The sequence below is a fragment of the Cololabis saira genome, chromosome 13, assembly GCF_033807715.1.
Source record: "Cololabis saira isolate AMF1-May2022 chromosome 13, fColSai1.1, whole genome shotgun sequence".
Classification (NCBI taxonomy): domain Eukaryota; kingdom Metazoa; phylum Chordata; class Actinopteri; order Beloniformes; family Belonidae; genus Cololabis; species Cololabis saira.
Window position 1 is genome coordinate 9,354,060 of NC_084599.1, and position 14,709 is coordinate 9,368,768.

Genomic DNA, 14,709 nt, shown 5'->3' on the forward strand with positions numbered 1-14,709 from the left:
ATCGACATTGTTTTTATATCACAATAAATAACATATTTGCAAAGTTGGAAGTTGATTGGACATTGCATGACAAAATTATAATTTATTTGGAGATTAGTTCATATTTTGAAAAAAGTGAGTGAGTTCATCCAAGATTGTCATATCCACTTGTTTAGAATGGAAGCCTGATTAAATGTACGGATTTTGGGTCAATTTGGACCAAATATTTGAAAGTTAAAACAACTTTTATGTTCATGGCGACACACCGAAATTTGACAACCTCTGACAGCGACGCCCTTTGATAAGAACGTACAGTTTTCTCTGTCACTCATCGTCAATGTCTTACCTATTATCTGACCAACTTTGAGATCAATACACTCATCTCGCTTGGAGCACAGATGCATACTACAAGACATGACAATTCCTGGTGCCAACAGGTGGCGCTACAACCGATCCTGAATATTCCACCATAGATGTCTTCAGGCTCAGCCTACAATCATGCACATACGTTTTCAACAACATCAAATCATGTATTGCTGAATTACAGCCAATTGATGTTTGATGGCGAGGCTTAAAAATGACCTCAAACTTCGGTGGATCACTACGGTCAAGCCCTCTGGCAGAAACTTAAAAGCTTCGCAATTTAGCGTCGGCCATGTGTCTAGATTGTACAAACCAAGTTGTGAGCCAATTCGATAAAATCTCTAGGAGGAGTTCGTTAAAGTACGAGGCCTGGAAATGACCATAATTCATGAAAAATGACATTTTCTGTTCAAAATGACGGACTTCCTGTGTAACTTAGAGCATGGGTCCAAGAGACTTTTTTGTAGGGCTTTGTCAGATATAATAGACACATAAAGGACATTGCTGTAAGTCAAACCATATTATGGGGCTCTTCAAAAACATAAAATAGGTGGCGCTATAGAGCCTAATCCTTTTTGACCCATGCCTGTCGCCCATAAAATACGTAATTTTACGCGACTCTGGAAGCGTGTGCAAAATTTGGTGAGTTTTGGAGCATTTTAAGGCCTCCAAAAAGGCAATTTATTTACGGCGAGAATAATAATAATAATAATTAAAGCTGCAAGCAGCGATGAACGGGCCCTCGCACTCACGGCCACCGCCCCCATAAGCATATCAGAAATGACAACACCCACAACTTCCTATGTCAAACCATTCAAAAGTTATAGCAGAAAAAAGGGACAACCAATCAAAAGAAGGGGCAGGGCTAATTCAGGCCAATGAAGGTCAAGGACTCCATACAGAATCTGATGACACCACCCACGACTCTCTATGTCAAACCATTCAAAAGTTATAGCAGAAAATCGGGACAACCAATCAGAAGAAGGGGCGGGGCTAATTTTCGCCAATTATGGTCAACGACTCAATACCGAGTCCGATGACACCACCCACGACTCTTTATGTCAAACCTTTCAAAAGTTATGGCAGAGAAAAGTATTCTAGTGGGCGCTGTTGAGCCGTTAGGCCATGCCCATTAATGCAAACCATGAAATATCAAATGTATCGACAGGCCTGGCTTTTCTTTAAGTTGCGACATGATACAGGTGTGTACCGATTTTTGTTCATGTACGTCAAACCGTATTATGGGGCTTGAGGCGCAAAGTTTTTTCTGTCTGAACCAATCAGATGAAGGGTGGGCGCGCTTTTTGCCGTCTAGCATCGCCACGGTAACGCTTTTGAAAGAGAAAAGTAATGCGTGGCGTCGGAGGATGGAGACGCACGTTTTGATGTATAACACACCTGGGTGCACGTTACGTTCGGGCCGTATTAATGACCGAAGAAATGGCATAAATTGCGCCAAAATTACACGATTAATTCAAAATGTTCAAAATGGCCGACTTCCTGTTCGGTTTCGGCCATGGCGCCAAGAGACTTTTCTTTAAGTTGTGACATGATACAGGTGTGTACCGATTTTGGTGCATGTACGTCAAACCGTATTGTGGGGCTTGAGGCACAAAGTTTTCTAGGGGGCGCTGTTGAGCCATTAGGTCCCGCCCATTAATGCAAACCATTAAATATCAAATTTTTCACCAGGCCTGGCTCAGTGAAGGGAGGTAGTAAAACGTTAATACCTGAAGCAACAGCAGGACTGGTGTCATCACCATCACCACCTGTGAACAGCCAATATGCTTACAGTGTTTTTTCATACACGTATAGTTCATACAGGAAGATAGTGTAGCCTTTGTCTCACTTGATTTGGCCTTGTATTCATATACATACTAATTGAATGATTATAGGCTATCCCATTTGTTGCCCAAATAAATAATTTCAAAATCAGTAAATAATTAAAATCAGTACTCGAGTTGTAAAAAAAAAAGAAATCAGGGGGGATGGTGGATTTTATCATATGGGGACAGATAATTGTGCTGATTACAAATAATATAATATATTACAAATAATAGCAGTGACCAGAACACCTGCAGAAATACTGCAGGAATGACATAGCAGCAGTTAAATGCAGCCTTCTGTAAGCTTTAAATATCTACTGGGCTTACATCAAATACATCAAAACACAACAATAAAAAACACTTTTCTGAACTTATCAATATGACTCTGTCCTTCACAGGATAAGTAAAATGGATCACTGCAAAAACTCTAAATCTTAACAAGAATATTTGTCTTATTTCTAGTTAAAATGTCTAATTTTAGTAAAAAAATCTCATTACACTTAAAACAAGACTCATCACTGGAAAAAACAACAATTTTCACCTGTTTCAAGTAGATTTTCACTTGTAATAAGTAGAAAAATCTGCATGTGGAACCAGATTTTTTTGCTTGTAATGAGAAGATAAATCTTGTCCCATTGGCAGATTTTTCTACTTATTTCAAGTGAACATTTACTTGAAACAGGTGAAAATTGTCAAATAAGTTATTTTTCTGGTGTTATTTTTCTGGTGATGACTCTAAATGTTGAAATAGCAGTAAAACCACATTCATTGATGAAATGACATAAGGGATGGAAAGGAGGGATGGCAGTTTTACAGGGGGGATGATTTGGACCGTTTTTATTTCAGGGGGGAAATCCCCCTCATCCCCCCTCAACTCGAGTACTGATTATAATAAAGTGTCTTATAAATCAATAATTTTAAAATCTCAATCCTTATTTTTATTTAACGGCCAGGGTTTATAGGCTGCATATTTACACTGTGTAGCCTGAAAGTGAACTGCAACTTACGTGCGGACGCATCTTTGCTGTGGAGGGGGCTGAATAAATCAACCAATTTTTGACATTTGGCCGTGTCTTCCTCCAGCGCCTTTTTTTTCTCTCTCCCTCTCGGCACCGCCTTGTCGAGGCAAAACCTCATTTTAACTCTCCCTCGCTGTGGAAACAGCCCCTGCTTGTAATAATGGCTGCAGCTCGAGCGGCAGAGCTGGTGGTGGGCGTGGTTTCAGCAGCGGAGGAGACCGAGGGCAGAGCGATGGATAAAACATACTTAATAATAATAATAATACTTGTGTACGGTTTATTTTAATATTTACCGGTCAAAAACGAGCTCACTGCTGTCTGTCCCATAGACTAACATGACAGCGCTGCTTTGTTTTGGAACTCGCGGGGCCTCCATGAACCACGTGACCGCTCTGGCGGCGAGAACAAAAGTTGTCGCCACTCTGTTTTATCCATCGCTCTGACCGAGGGGTGGTGTGCATTTTGGTGACGTAAAGAAAATGCACCAATCTTAACGGCTCACAGAAACCACGTGACACTGGGGGACTCTGTAAGGGTGGGGGCGAGCAGATCTTGCAGATTCTAATGGGATTTCATCTTTTCTGTGTTGGCAGGCTGAGGGGAGACCACTTTAAATATGTTAAAGCGACACTACGTAACTTTTCCACCTTAATATCATATTTCCAGAGTCATTGTGATGGTACATCAACTTCCAACAGGTTTAATGACACCTCTGTCATGATCTGGGGGGTTCTGTATCACCTTCACTGGCACTATGTAACTTTGAGGAGCATGGTAGGAACCCTGCCACACTAAAAAACTACAAATTTTAGGCTTTGACTGCTTTACGGCACATACGTCACTTCCCCCTCCTTCCCGATTCGCAGTCGAGACGAAAATGGGCGGGGCTTGGAGCGCAGAGCTCCGCAGAAGCTGGTAACCCGTTGCTGCAGCAGCAGCAGCAGCAGCTCCACATATAACAGACCAGGGAAAAGATCCTAAATGTTTAACTTTTCAACGGTTTCCTGCTCGGAGGCAGAACCACGCAGGCCAAGTATCTGATATAACGGAGTAAAAGAGTGAAAGAGTCGTCGGCTCGCTTTGGATCGCGGCTGTAACGACCAAACACACAGTAAAGCCTGAATTATGGTTCTGCGTTAAATCGACGCACACCTACGGCGTAGGGTACGTGGCGACGCGCAACGTACGGTGCGTGTCGCCGCGTACCCTACGCCGTAGGCTCTGCGTCGATTTAACGCAGAACCATAAACAGCCTTAAACCACAAACACTCACACAGACGGGCGTCGGATCAAAACACGGGTTTTATTTCCCACTTCTCCAGCTAAACGCAGTTGCTGGCCAGCTCTCTGCGGTGCAATTAACCCCAATCTTCAGATAAAACTAGTTTGTTGAGGAAAAAATATTAACTCTTATTTGTAGCTGCAGAGGAAAAAAATAATCTCACGAGGAGCCTCTTCAGCATAATACAGCGGTCAAAAAAAAAAGAAAAGAGAAGTAGCCTAAGAGGGATACAAAACATGTACTGTATGTTGTATTATACAAATGTATTGAAACATATGGCTCTTCAGTAGAGATTTCATATGGATCCAGACCGTTAATAATCATTATTTTCTCCATATACTGCTCCCTGGCTTCCTTGTTTAAGGTATCCCGGTAAATTCCAGTTCCTTTCCAGCAGTTTAACATCTTTTTTTTTGCGTTCCGTCTGTTCACTTGGTGAAACAGAAAAGCATCCAGTCTCCTCTCATCAAAACAAATGCAGCGAGGGGACAGGAGTTTTCTGGCAGTACGCGCTGGTGCTCATGGGAAACGTAGTGTTCTTTCTGGTAAAACACTACCGCTTTTGTCCAAAAGATGCCGCCAAACTCAGAAAAGCTGAAAGTTACGTTGTGCTGCTTTAAAACAAGAAAACACGTGTTTTTCATAATAGGTCCCCCTTTAAAGATTTTCTAACAGTTTAGTTTGTTATGAACGTCAGAGATGTAGTTATAACACGGCATACTTGTGAATAATTATAAACATTGAAAAACGTACTTTTATATGAAAATAACCAGAAACAGATAGCTATAACATGGTATTTATATACTGCTTTAATGAACATTATTTTTATAGCCTATAAGCTATAAATATTATTTTTCTATTTTAATAAAATTAAATGTTTTTCTCTCATTTCAATTAAAACAAATAGGAATATTATCGGTTTTAATGACAATTATTGTACATCACAGCTAATTGTAAAATACATTGATTCAATTCGATTATATACAGGAATTACAGGCTATGATAATAATAGAAAAGAAAGAAAAATGACTCAAACAAAAAAAAAAAACAGTGAGTGAGACAGGCAAGACAGCGACAACCAATGCAAGTGGGATGTCAACAGTGTATACATATTTCAAAACACAGACAACAACTTCTGAGCAAGTGGTTTGTTGAGCAGATATTGGAATTAATCTCAGATATTTGCATGAGGTCACTCTCACTCTCAACTAAATAAATAAATAAATAAATATATATAAATACAACAACACACCCCTCTCCTCTTAAAATAAATTCAAATAAACAATCAAACTTATTTCCTTATACAATTTATACAAAAACCATATGTCTTTGTAAAAGAGCATAATACAAAGTCTTTCAGAATAAATGTACGTATTTTTAACGTGTGACAGCATCCTGTATCATAACTACATCTCTGCCGTTTGTACAAACCAAACTGTGTGGAAATCGGGTAAAGAGTCTGGGAGTTATGAATGATTGTAGTCCGGGAGAAACCTTGCTCAGTAGAAATGATGCACTAACACGCAAATAATGCCCTGTCCAAGATGGCGGCCGCATCGATCGGCGCCCGGTCCAAGATGGCGGCCGCGCCCCACCCCCCCTCCCCCGAAGAGCTGCGCGCGCATTCCAAACTGCACTCATCCCCCCACCTTCCCCCCGCGGGAGCTCAACCCCTCCCCTCCCCTCCCAGTGCTGCTTCAGCAGTCTTCTCAGCTGCAGCAGTCCTGCTGGATCTGACTGAGACACAGTCTGATCACACATAAATATTCATTTAAAATCACGTCTAATGATTAGGTTTATCAAAATCACAGGACATTTTCAAAATACAGTAAACAATATACTTATGAAGTCCCATATGTCTATGACATTTATTGACAAAGACATAGCTTTTTACGTTATTAGTTCATTTTTTTAATTTTTAGAGTGACCAAGTTTTTCAAACACAATATGTTACAGTGTATGATTTTTTACTCCTGTTGTAAGCTATCTGAAACTGTCATTTGATTTTCCTTAGACAAAATCTTTGATTTTTAATTAATATTTTTCCAGAAATACAGAGTGACATAAAATTGCCAATTCCTTTCAAGAAATAACCACGATACGCGACACAGTCAACAAGGAACCTACTGCCAATCAAATGTGTCAATCTCATTAAGATTGGATAAACCAAACAGCAACTAAAGCACATAATTTGATGAAAAATGTATACCTGACCAAAAGGTGGCGCTATGGAGTTCATCCAAGATTGTCATATCCACTTGTTCAGAATGCAAGCCCGATTAAATGTATTGAATTTGGGTTCATTCTGACCAATTATGTTTAAGTTACAACAACTTTTATGTTCATGGCGAGACCCCGAAATTTGACAACCTCTGACAGCGACGCCCTTTGACACAAACTTACAGTTTTCTCTGTCACTCATCGTCAATGCCTTACCTATTATCTCACCAACTTTGAGATCAAGAAACTGATCTCGTTTGGAGCACAGATGCATACTAGAAGACATGACGATTCCTGGTGCCAACAGGTGGCGCTACAACCGATCCTGAATATTCCACCATAGATGTCTTCAGGCCCAACCTACAATCATGCACATACGTTTTCGACCACATCAAATCATGTATTGCTGAATTACAGCCAATTGATGTTTGATGGCGAAGCTTAAAAATGACCTCAAACTTCGGTGGATCACTACGGTCACGCCCTCTGGCAGAAACTTAAAAGCTTCGCAATTTAGCGTCGGCCATGTGTCTAGATTGTATAAACCAAGTTGTGAGCCAATTCGATAAAATCTCTAGGAGGAGTTCGTTAAAGTACGAGGCCTAGAAATGATCAGAATTCATCAAAAATGACATTTTCTGTTCAAAATGCCGGACTTCCTGTGTAACTTAGACCATGGGTCCAAAAGACTTTTTTGTAGCTCTTTGTCTAATATAATACTCACATAAAGGTCATTGCTGTAAGTCAAACCATATTGTGGGGCTCGTCAAAAAACATAAAATAGGTGGCGCTATAGAGCCCATTCTTGTGGACCCATGCCTGTCGCCCATAAAATACGTAATTTTACGCGACTCTGGAAGCGTGTGCAAAATTTGGTGAGTTTTCGAGCATTTTAAGGCCTCCAAAAAGGCATTTTATTTACGGCGAGAATAATAATAATAATAATTAAAGCTGCAAGCAGCGATGAACGGGCCCTCGCACTCATGCCCAACGCCCCTCCTTCCAGCCCCCCCCAAAAAGAGAATATTAAAAATACGATAAATGTAAAAAAAAAATAAAAAATTAAACAAGATTTATCTTCTCATTACAAGCAAAAAAATCTTGTTCCACTGGCAGATTTTTCTACTTATTTTAAGTGAAAACAGGTGAACAGGTGAAACAGATGAAAATGGTGTTTTTTTTTTCCAGTTATGAGTCTTGTTTTAAGTGTAATGAGGTTTTTTTTACTAAAATGAGACATTTTAACTAGAAATAAGACAAATATTCTTGTTAAGATTGTGAGTTTTTGCAGTGATCCATTTTACTTATCCTGTGAAGGACAGAGTCATATTGATAAGTTCAGAAAAGTGTTTTTTATTGTTGTGTTTTGATGTAAGCCCAGTGGATATTTAAAGCTTACAGAAGGCTGCATTTAACTGCTGCTATGTCATTCCTGCAGTATTTCTGCAGGTGTTTTGGTCACTGCTATTATTTGTAATATATTATAATATTTGTAATCAGAACAAATTATCTGTCCCCATATGATAAAATCCATCCCCCCTGATTTTTTTTTACAACTCGAGTACTGGCTGCGGTTCTGTTTAAAGCCGGGCAGACACTGTGCCATTGCCGGCTCGTTTTGAACCAATTTTCCTCTTGTTTCAATCATTAATATGTGTGCAGACAAGGTAAAAAAAAAAAAAAAAAAAGAAAACTCAAACTCTTTCAGTTCACTGTGTTTTCTAGTAGTTCTTCTAGTTTTCTATTGTTACTTTTAAGTTTACTGTTCCCTTTGTGGTTTTACTGGTTGTAAAGCATGTAGCTTTAATTATCACCCAATTCTGTGTTTCACCTTGTTAGTCAACTTCACTCCAACTCATTACCACCAATTTTACACTTATTTTTGGAATGTATGGTCAATAGACCTCATTTACATAAAATCCTAGCTCATTTTTGAGATAGATAAAGATAAGCCGAAATTCTGAATTTTTTTGACTATAGTTAAACTCAGAGGCATATAAATTGATGGATTATCACAGACGGGTATATGTGAAAATGAAATGAAATCATTTAAAATGTTTGGACCAGCACCAGCCAGTGGTTGGTGGGTCAAATTGAATATCACAAGAGGGGAGAAACTGAATAAAATATCCATAATTCAATGAAAGTAGTGATCAGAGGTGGGTAGTAACGAGTTACATTTACTTGAGTAGATTTGTGAAGGACAAACTGTTCCTCTTACTCCGCTACATTAGGCTACGTTGAGCTGTTACTTTTCTTTTATCCTTTTTATCCGTGTACGCGTCAATCTCATGACATCACTCAGTGATTCTTTGGGAAAAAGGTTTGTTTTTGCATGTTTTGTCACATTTACACAGACTCAAACACACACAGAGTTTCTATGAGTTCATGTTTGTTCTAGTTCTGCTGGTTAAAAAAGAAAAGTACAAAGGCTTGAAATTTTGTGCTACTGGTGCTTAATTTATTTTTTTATTCTGTTATTTTATTATTTATTAAAGTTCTTGAATTTACTTTACGCTTATTTTAATTTAAGCTATTTTTCATTTTTTTATTAATTTTTATTTATTTTATTATTTTATTGATTTTAATTTGCCTGAAGGTGATTATTTTGTACTTTTGTCTTTTTGAATGGGTGTGTTAAAAAAATAAATCAGACGTTACTCAACAGTTACTCAGTACTTGAGTAGTTTTTTCACCAAGTACTTTTTTTACTTTTACTCAAGTAATTATTTGGATGACTACTTTTTACTTCTACTTGAGTCATATTATTCTGAAGTAACAGTACTTTTACTTGAGTACAATTTTTGGCTACTCTACCAGCTCTGGTAGTGATCATCAATTTTATTTGAAATGAGTGTAACAGAGGCAGTTATATGGATGAAAATCATATTTTTGATATAAAAGAAAAGTGAATATGGGTCAATTTGACCAAAAGACCACAGAAGGGTTATCTATTAACATTTCAACATAATCAACTCATCCAAGAGATATTCAGAAGAGCTTCTCTTCTGCAAATGGTACAGTAGATGAGCTGCCATACAAAGGAATTTCCCTTTGGGGATTAATAAAGTAATTCTTATTCTTATTCTTAAAATCCGTCTAGCTGACGTGACCCAGGCAGACCAAACAACAGGCTTCAGCTTGAGCGGCCGTTTTCCGCTTGGTCCTAGTGCTGACCTGTCTCCATTTAATATAGCGTAACATTGTTTTTGGACGGTAAAAACTGCAGGGGACCAAAACTGCCTTTTGAAAAAGTGCAGGATACATGTCCCCCCCCCCCATATTACGTCCGTGTATGAACGTACAGTCAGTGTGAGCAGAGACCTGTCGCATCAGAGCATCAGGTCCGTCCCAGCCGGTGTTCTGCCAATTTCTGCTCCCTGCCGAAAAAATGCTACGTTTGGGTTCTGCGCATGCGCACAGTCGATTTTCAAAGTTTGCATCATTTCTTGCACGATGTAAAATGGATAATGGGATGTTGATTATTTGATCCTTCAAAATACACGACCCATGACATGAATGCATTACACTTTGTGAACATTATACGATAAAGAGAAAAAAAAAACAATTTTATGGCTTTATTTGATATTCATTCAGTCATTCGCCTTTATTTAACCAGGCAGGTCATTAAGAACATTCTTATTTACAATGACGGCCTGGCAAGAGACAAGGACCACTTGGGGGTGAAAGGAAGTGGTTTAGGGAGTAAAACACAGTAAAGTTGTGGCTCTACAAAGGTGGAAAACCTTTAGGTAGCATTTTTTGGCAAAGCTGCAGAAATGGGCAGAAACTGGCTCTCGGCTCTGCGCGTGGCCGCGCGCTCCTGATCGGGATCGCGGATGGAAGCTCAATAATAATATAATAATATAATAAAATAAAATAATTGCAACACGCATTAAAAAACCACAATACAACTTACGTGACGTGACGGCGTGACTCCACATGTTGCAGCAAGTTGCAACAACCCCCCTCCCCCGCCCCGCCCCGCCCCGCCCCCGGCAGCTTCCAGGAGCTGCGGCTGCGCGTTCCCGCGGTCTGCGCGCACGCGGCCCGCAGACAGCTTCATGCTTCTAATCCAACTCAAAACATTCATTATAAATCGCCTCTTGCACATACAATGCTCAAATCATATTATTTTCAACAATATTTTTACGAAGTTATAAGTTAATTCGACATTGCATGACAAAGTAAAGATTTATTTCAAAATGAGTTCATATTTTGAATAAAGTCGGTGACAAACTGTCCCAAATATAGAATGGATATCAGAATGGAAGCCTGATTAAATGTATTGATTTTGGGTCAATTTGGACCAAGTATTTGAAAGTTAAAACAACTTTTATGTTCATGGCGAGACACCGAAATTTGACAACCTCTAACAGCGACGCCCTTTGAGAAAAACTTACAGTTTTCTCTGTCAGCCATCGTCAATGTCTTACCTATTTATCTGACCAACTTTGAGATCCATCCGCTCATCTCCCTTTGAGCACAGATGCATACTAGAAGACATGACAATTCCTGGTGCCAACAGGTGGCGCTACAACCGATCCTGAATATTCCACCATAGATGTCTTCAGGCTCAACCTACAATCATGCACATACGTTTTCAACCACATCAAATCATGTATTGCTGAATTACAGCCAATTGGTGTTTCATGGCGAGCCTTAAAAATGACCCCAAACTTCGCCGGATCACTACGGTCAAGCCCTCTGGTGAAAACGTAAAAGCTTCGCAATTTAGCGTCGGCCATGTGTCTAGATTGTACAAACCAAGTTGTGAGCCAATCTGATAAAATCTCTAGGAGGAGTTCGTTAAAGTACGAGGCCTAGAAATGATCAGAATTCATAAAAAATGACATTTTCTGTTCAAAATGCCGGACTTCCTGTGTAACTTAGAGCATGGGTCCAAGAGACTTTTTTGTAGGGCTTTGTCTGATATAATAGACACATAAAGGTCATTGCTGTAAGTCAAACCATATTGTGGGGCTCGTCAAAAACATAAAATAGGTGGCGCTATAGAGCCTAATCCTTTTTGACCCATGCCTGTCGCCCATAAAATACGTAATTTTACGCGACTCTGGAAGCGTGTGCAAAATTTGGTGAGTTTTTGAGCATTTTAAGGCCTCCAAAAAGGCAATTTATTTATGGCGAGAATAATAATAATAATAATAATAATAATAATAATAATAAACATCACAGATACAATAGGGTCCTCGCACTTTCAGTGCTCGGGCCCTAATAAACATCACAGATACAATAGGGTCCTCGCACTTTCAGTGCTCGGGCCCTAATAATAATAATAATAATAATAATAAACATCACAGATACAATAGGGTCCTCGCACTTTCAGTGCTCGGGCCCTAATTATAATTACAGAAGCTTTTGTGTAAAAGCAAAGCAGCATGCTTAAAGCCTGTGACATCATAATTGATTAATAAGTGCAGCAACAAGATACCAAAAGGTCACGGGTGTCAATATATTGTCAAAATGACAGACAAAACATGAATTCTTGGGGGGAAAAAGCTGAGGCAATTAAAGCTGGTGTCTGTAAGATAAAACTATTATAGGTTGTTACATTATCTGTTTCCATCTGCATGTATCATTATCATGCCTCTCCAGTCAGTGAGCCCTGTACATGTGGTAATTTCATCATTAAATTAAAGAATATTGACGATATCTGCTGTAAGATACGACCCTGAATTAGAATTAGCGGGTGTAGATAATGGGTGGATGGAAGGATGCTGTGTGACAGGATCAGTGGGGGAATAGATAAAACTCAAATTAAAAAAGATGTTGTTTGGATTTTTGCTGAGCAGGATTTTCGTAGGCGTTTGATCTGCAGAACATTCCTGACATTCCCCCGTACCACAGCAAGCATACATGAAACCACCAGATCAGCATCAAAACATGCAAGCATAATGTAAAGTTACTGGCTAACATTTACTGCTCTTAACTTCAAAGAAGAGCACGTGTTGCACACCATTATGATGCACCACATGCAATGATGTTTCACCTATCTACTGGAATTATGACATGTATTATTTAACCTATTATTAATTCATGCTTATGAACAAGTATGTCTTTGGAAAGCCCTGAAAAACTGTGCGCAGAGGCTAAATATGAAAGGATACCGTAGCGCTATTTGACATAGTTACAGCTAATATGTGAATGCTTACAGATATGGAATGATGATTTCTTGGCCTAGATACAAAAAAACAAATTACTCTTATTTTCTCTCCTCCTCCTGTGATGTACTACAGAGCAGGGTTCCTCAGTTTACTGGTTTACACAAAGTACAGGTGAAATCCTGTGTCATATATTCCTTATATTTACCACGAGGCCTGCAGCCTTTTATGTTCATGTCTTTCAGTTTGTTATAAGATAATTACATGGTTACAAAAAACAAGCATTGCAGATTGAGAGATTTAATTGGGCTTTTTTAAGAAGCTGTGCTTCTTTGTTAGCATGCATTTTACAAAGGTGCATTATTAGTCCATCATCTAAACAATTGGATTAATTAAGAACAAGAAGTACTTAACTGGAGGAGGGGAAAAAAGAAATATTAATTAAGAGTGAAAAAGCAAACGAAATCTGGTCTGAAAGCTACTGGCCATTCAACCATTCAAACAATTCTTAAGAGCGTAACAATCTCAGCCTGCAGTCCGTGGGAGTAGCTAAACATACGTGCAAATCTGTCTAGATTTCTTTGACAGCTTCAGTTATAACTGGACTGGTTTTACACTCCAACACACTGGAAAAGCTCCCAGACGGAGAGGGAATGAGTGTGAAGTGGCCTGAACAGCATGCCGTGTCAGAAAACATTAGCACACATACCGACTGATGTTTAAATGGTGATGCTATTCAAGGATTTGTGGGAGGAAGGAATATTTTTCAGTTTCTGTGATCCGGTTCATCCAACAATTACTCGATTGTTTCATTGACCAGCTGAATCATCAGTGTGATTTATTGGTATTTTATGAATTCTCAATACAGGAACCAACACTTGAGCGTGGAATTTGAAGGCAAGCTAAATATATTCTAAGCAGTATAAACACTAGGTTGCAAAACACTGCAGATATTACAAATCTTAGTGGTTCAGGATTTTACCAAAACGATTTAAAGTAAAACTCTGGGCAACAAGTCCTCAGTCTTTACCTTTTGGGGTAATCATTTAAAAGCATATGTATGTGTTTGTAAGCAATTGCAAACAAACATATGTTGCAGGTTTAGGGCCAATTAAACCGTTAATAGCTTAGCAGTGATTTAGAGTCTTACAAGGGATTTAACCCTTATGAGATTTAGCAACGTCACATGAACTCTTAAACCTATTACACCTGTGGTTTAACGTGTAGGTTAGCTTAATCTCCATGGCCGTGTCATATCACAACAATCAATAAATTCCCTGCGATAGACTGGTGACCTGTCCAGGGTGAACCCCTGCCTGATGCCGGATGGATGGATGGATGGATGGATGGATAGATGGATGGATGGATGGATGGAATCAATAAAGCTGTCTCTTAAAAGTTCCCTTTTACTTGATATAACTGATTTTTAACATGAGTCTAAATAATTTCTCACTTTTTTCTGAGTAATTTGGGGGTTGCAAGTTGCTCTAGCCGTCTTCTGCAATCACTTTCATACATGCACCAGTTAATTAAGCAGCACCTCCTCCCTGCCCTGGCTATTTCATGTTTTTGAAAAAAAATATACTAGTTGGTAGATCTTATGTGCCTTTTTATAATTTGTATTTGTTTATTATGTTCGTGATGTTTTTATGATATCATGTCTGCCCATTTACCCTGGTGGTGAAGACCATCCACACCTTTGACCCATCCGATATTTGAGCTTGCAATATTATATCTTCTGTAGTCTCCACCAAACACCAGATTGTGGTTCTTCGCTAGTTGGTGAACCAGATAACCCTTTTTCAGCATAAATCGCCATGCCGATGTGGAGAAGGTTAAAAGACGTCCACCTTTGTGTTACTGAAACATCTGACATTGGACTCAACAAACCTCACTAA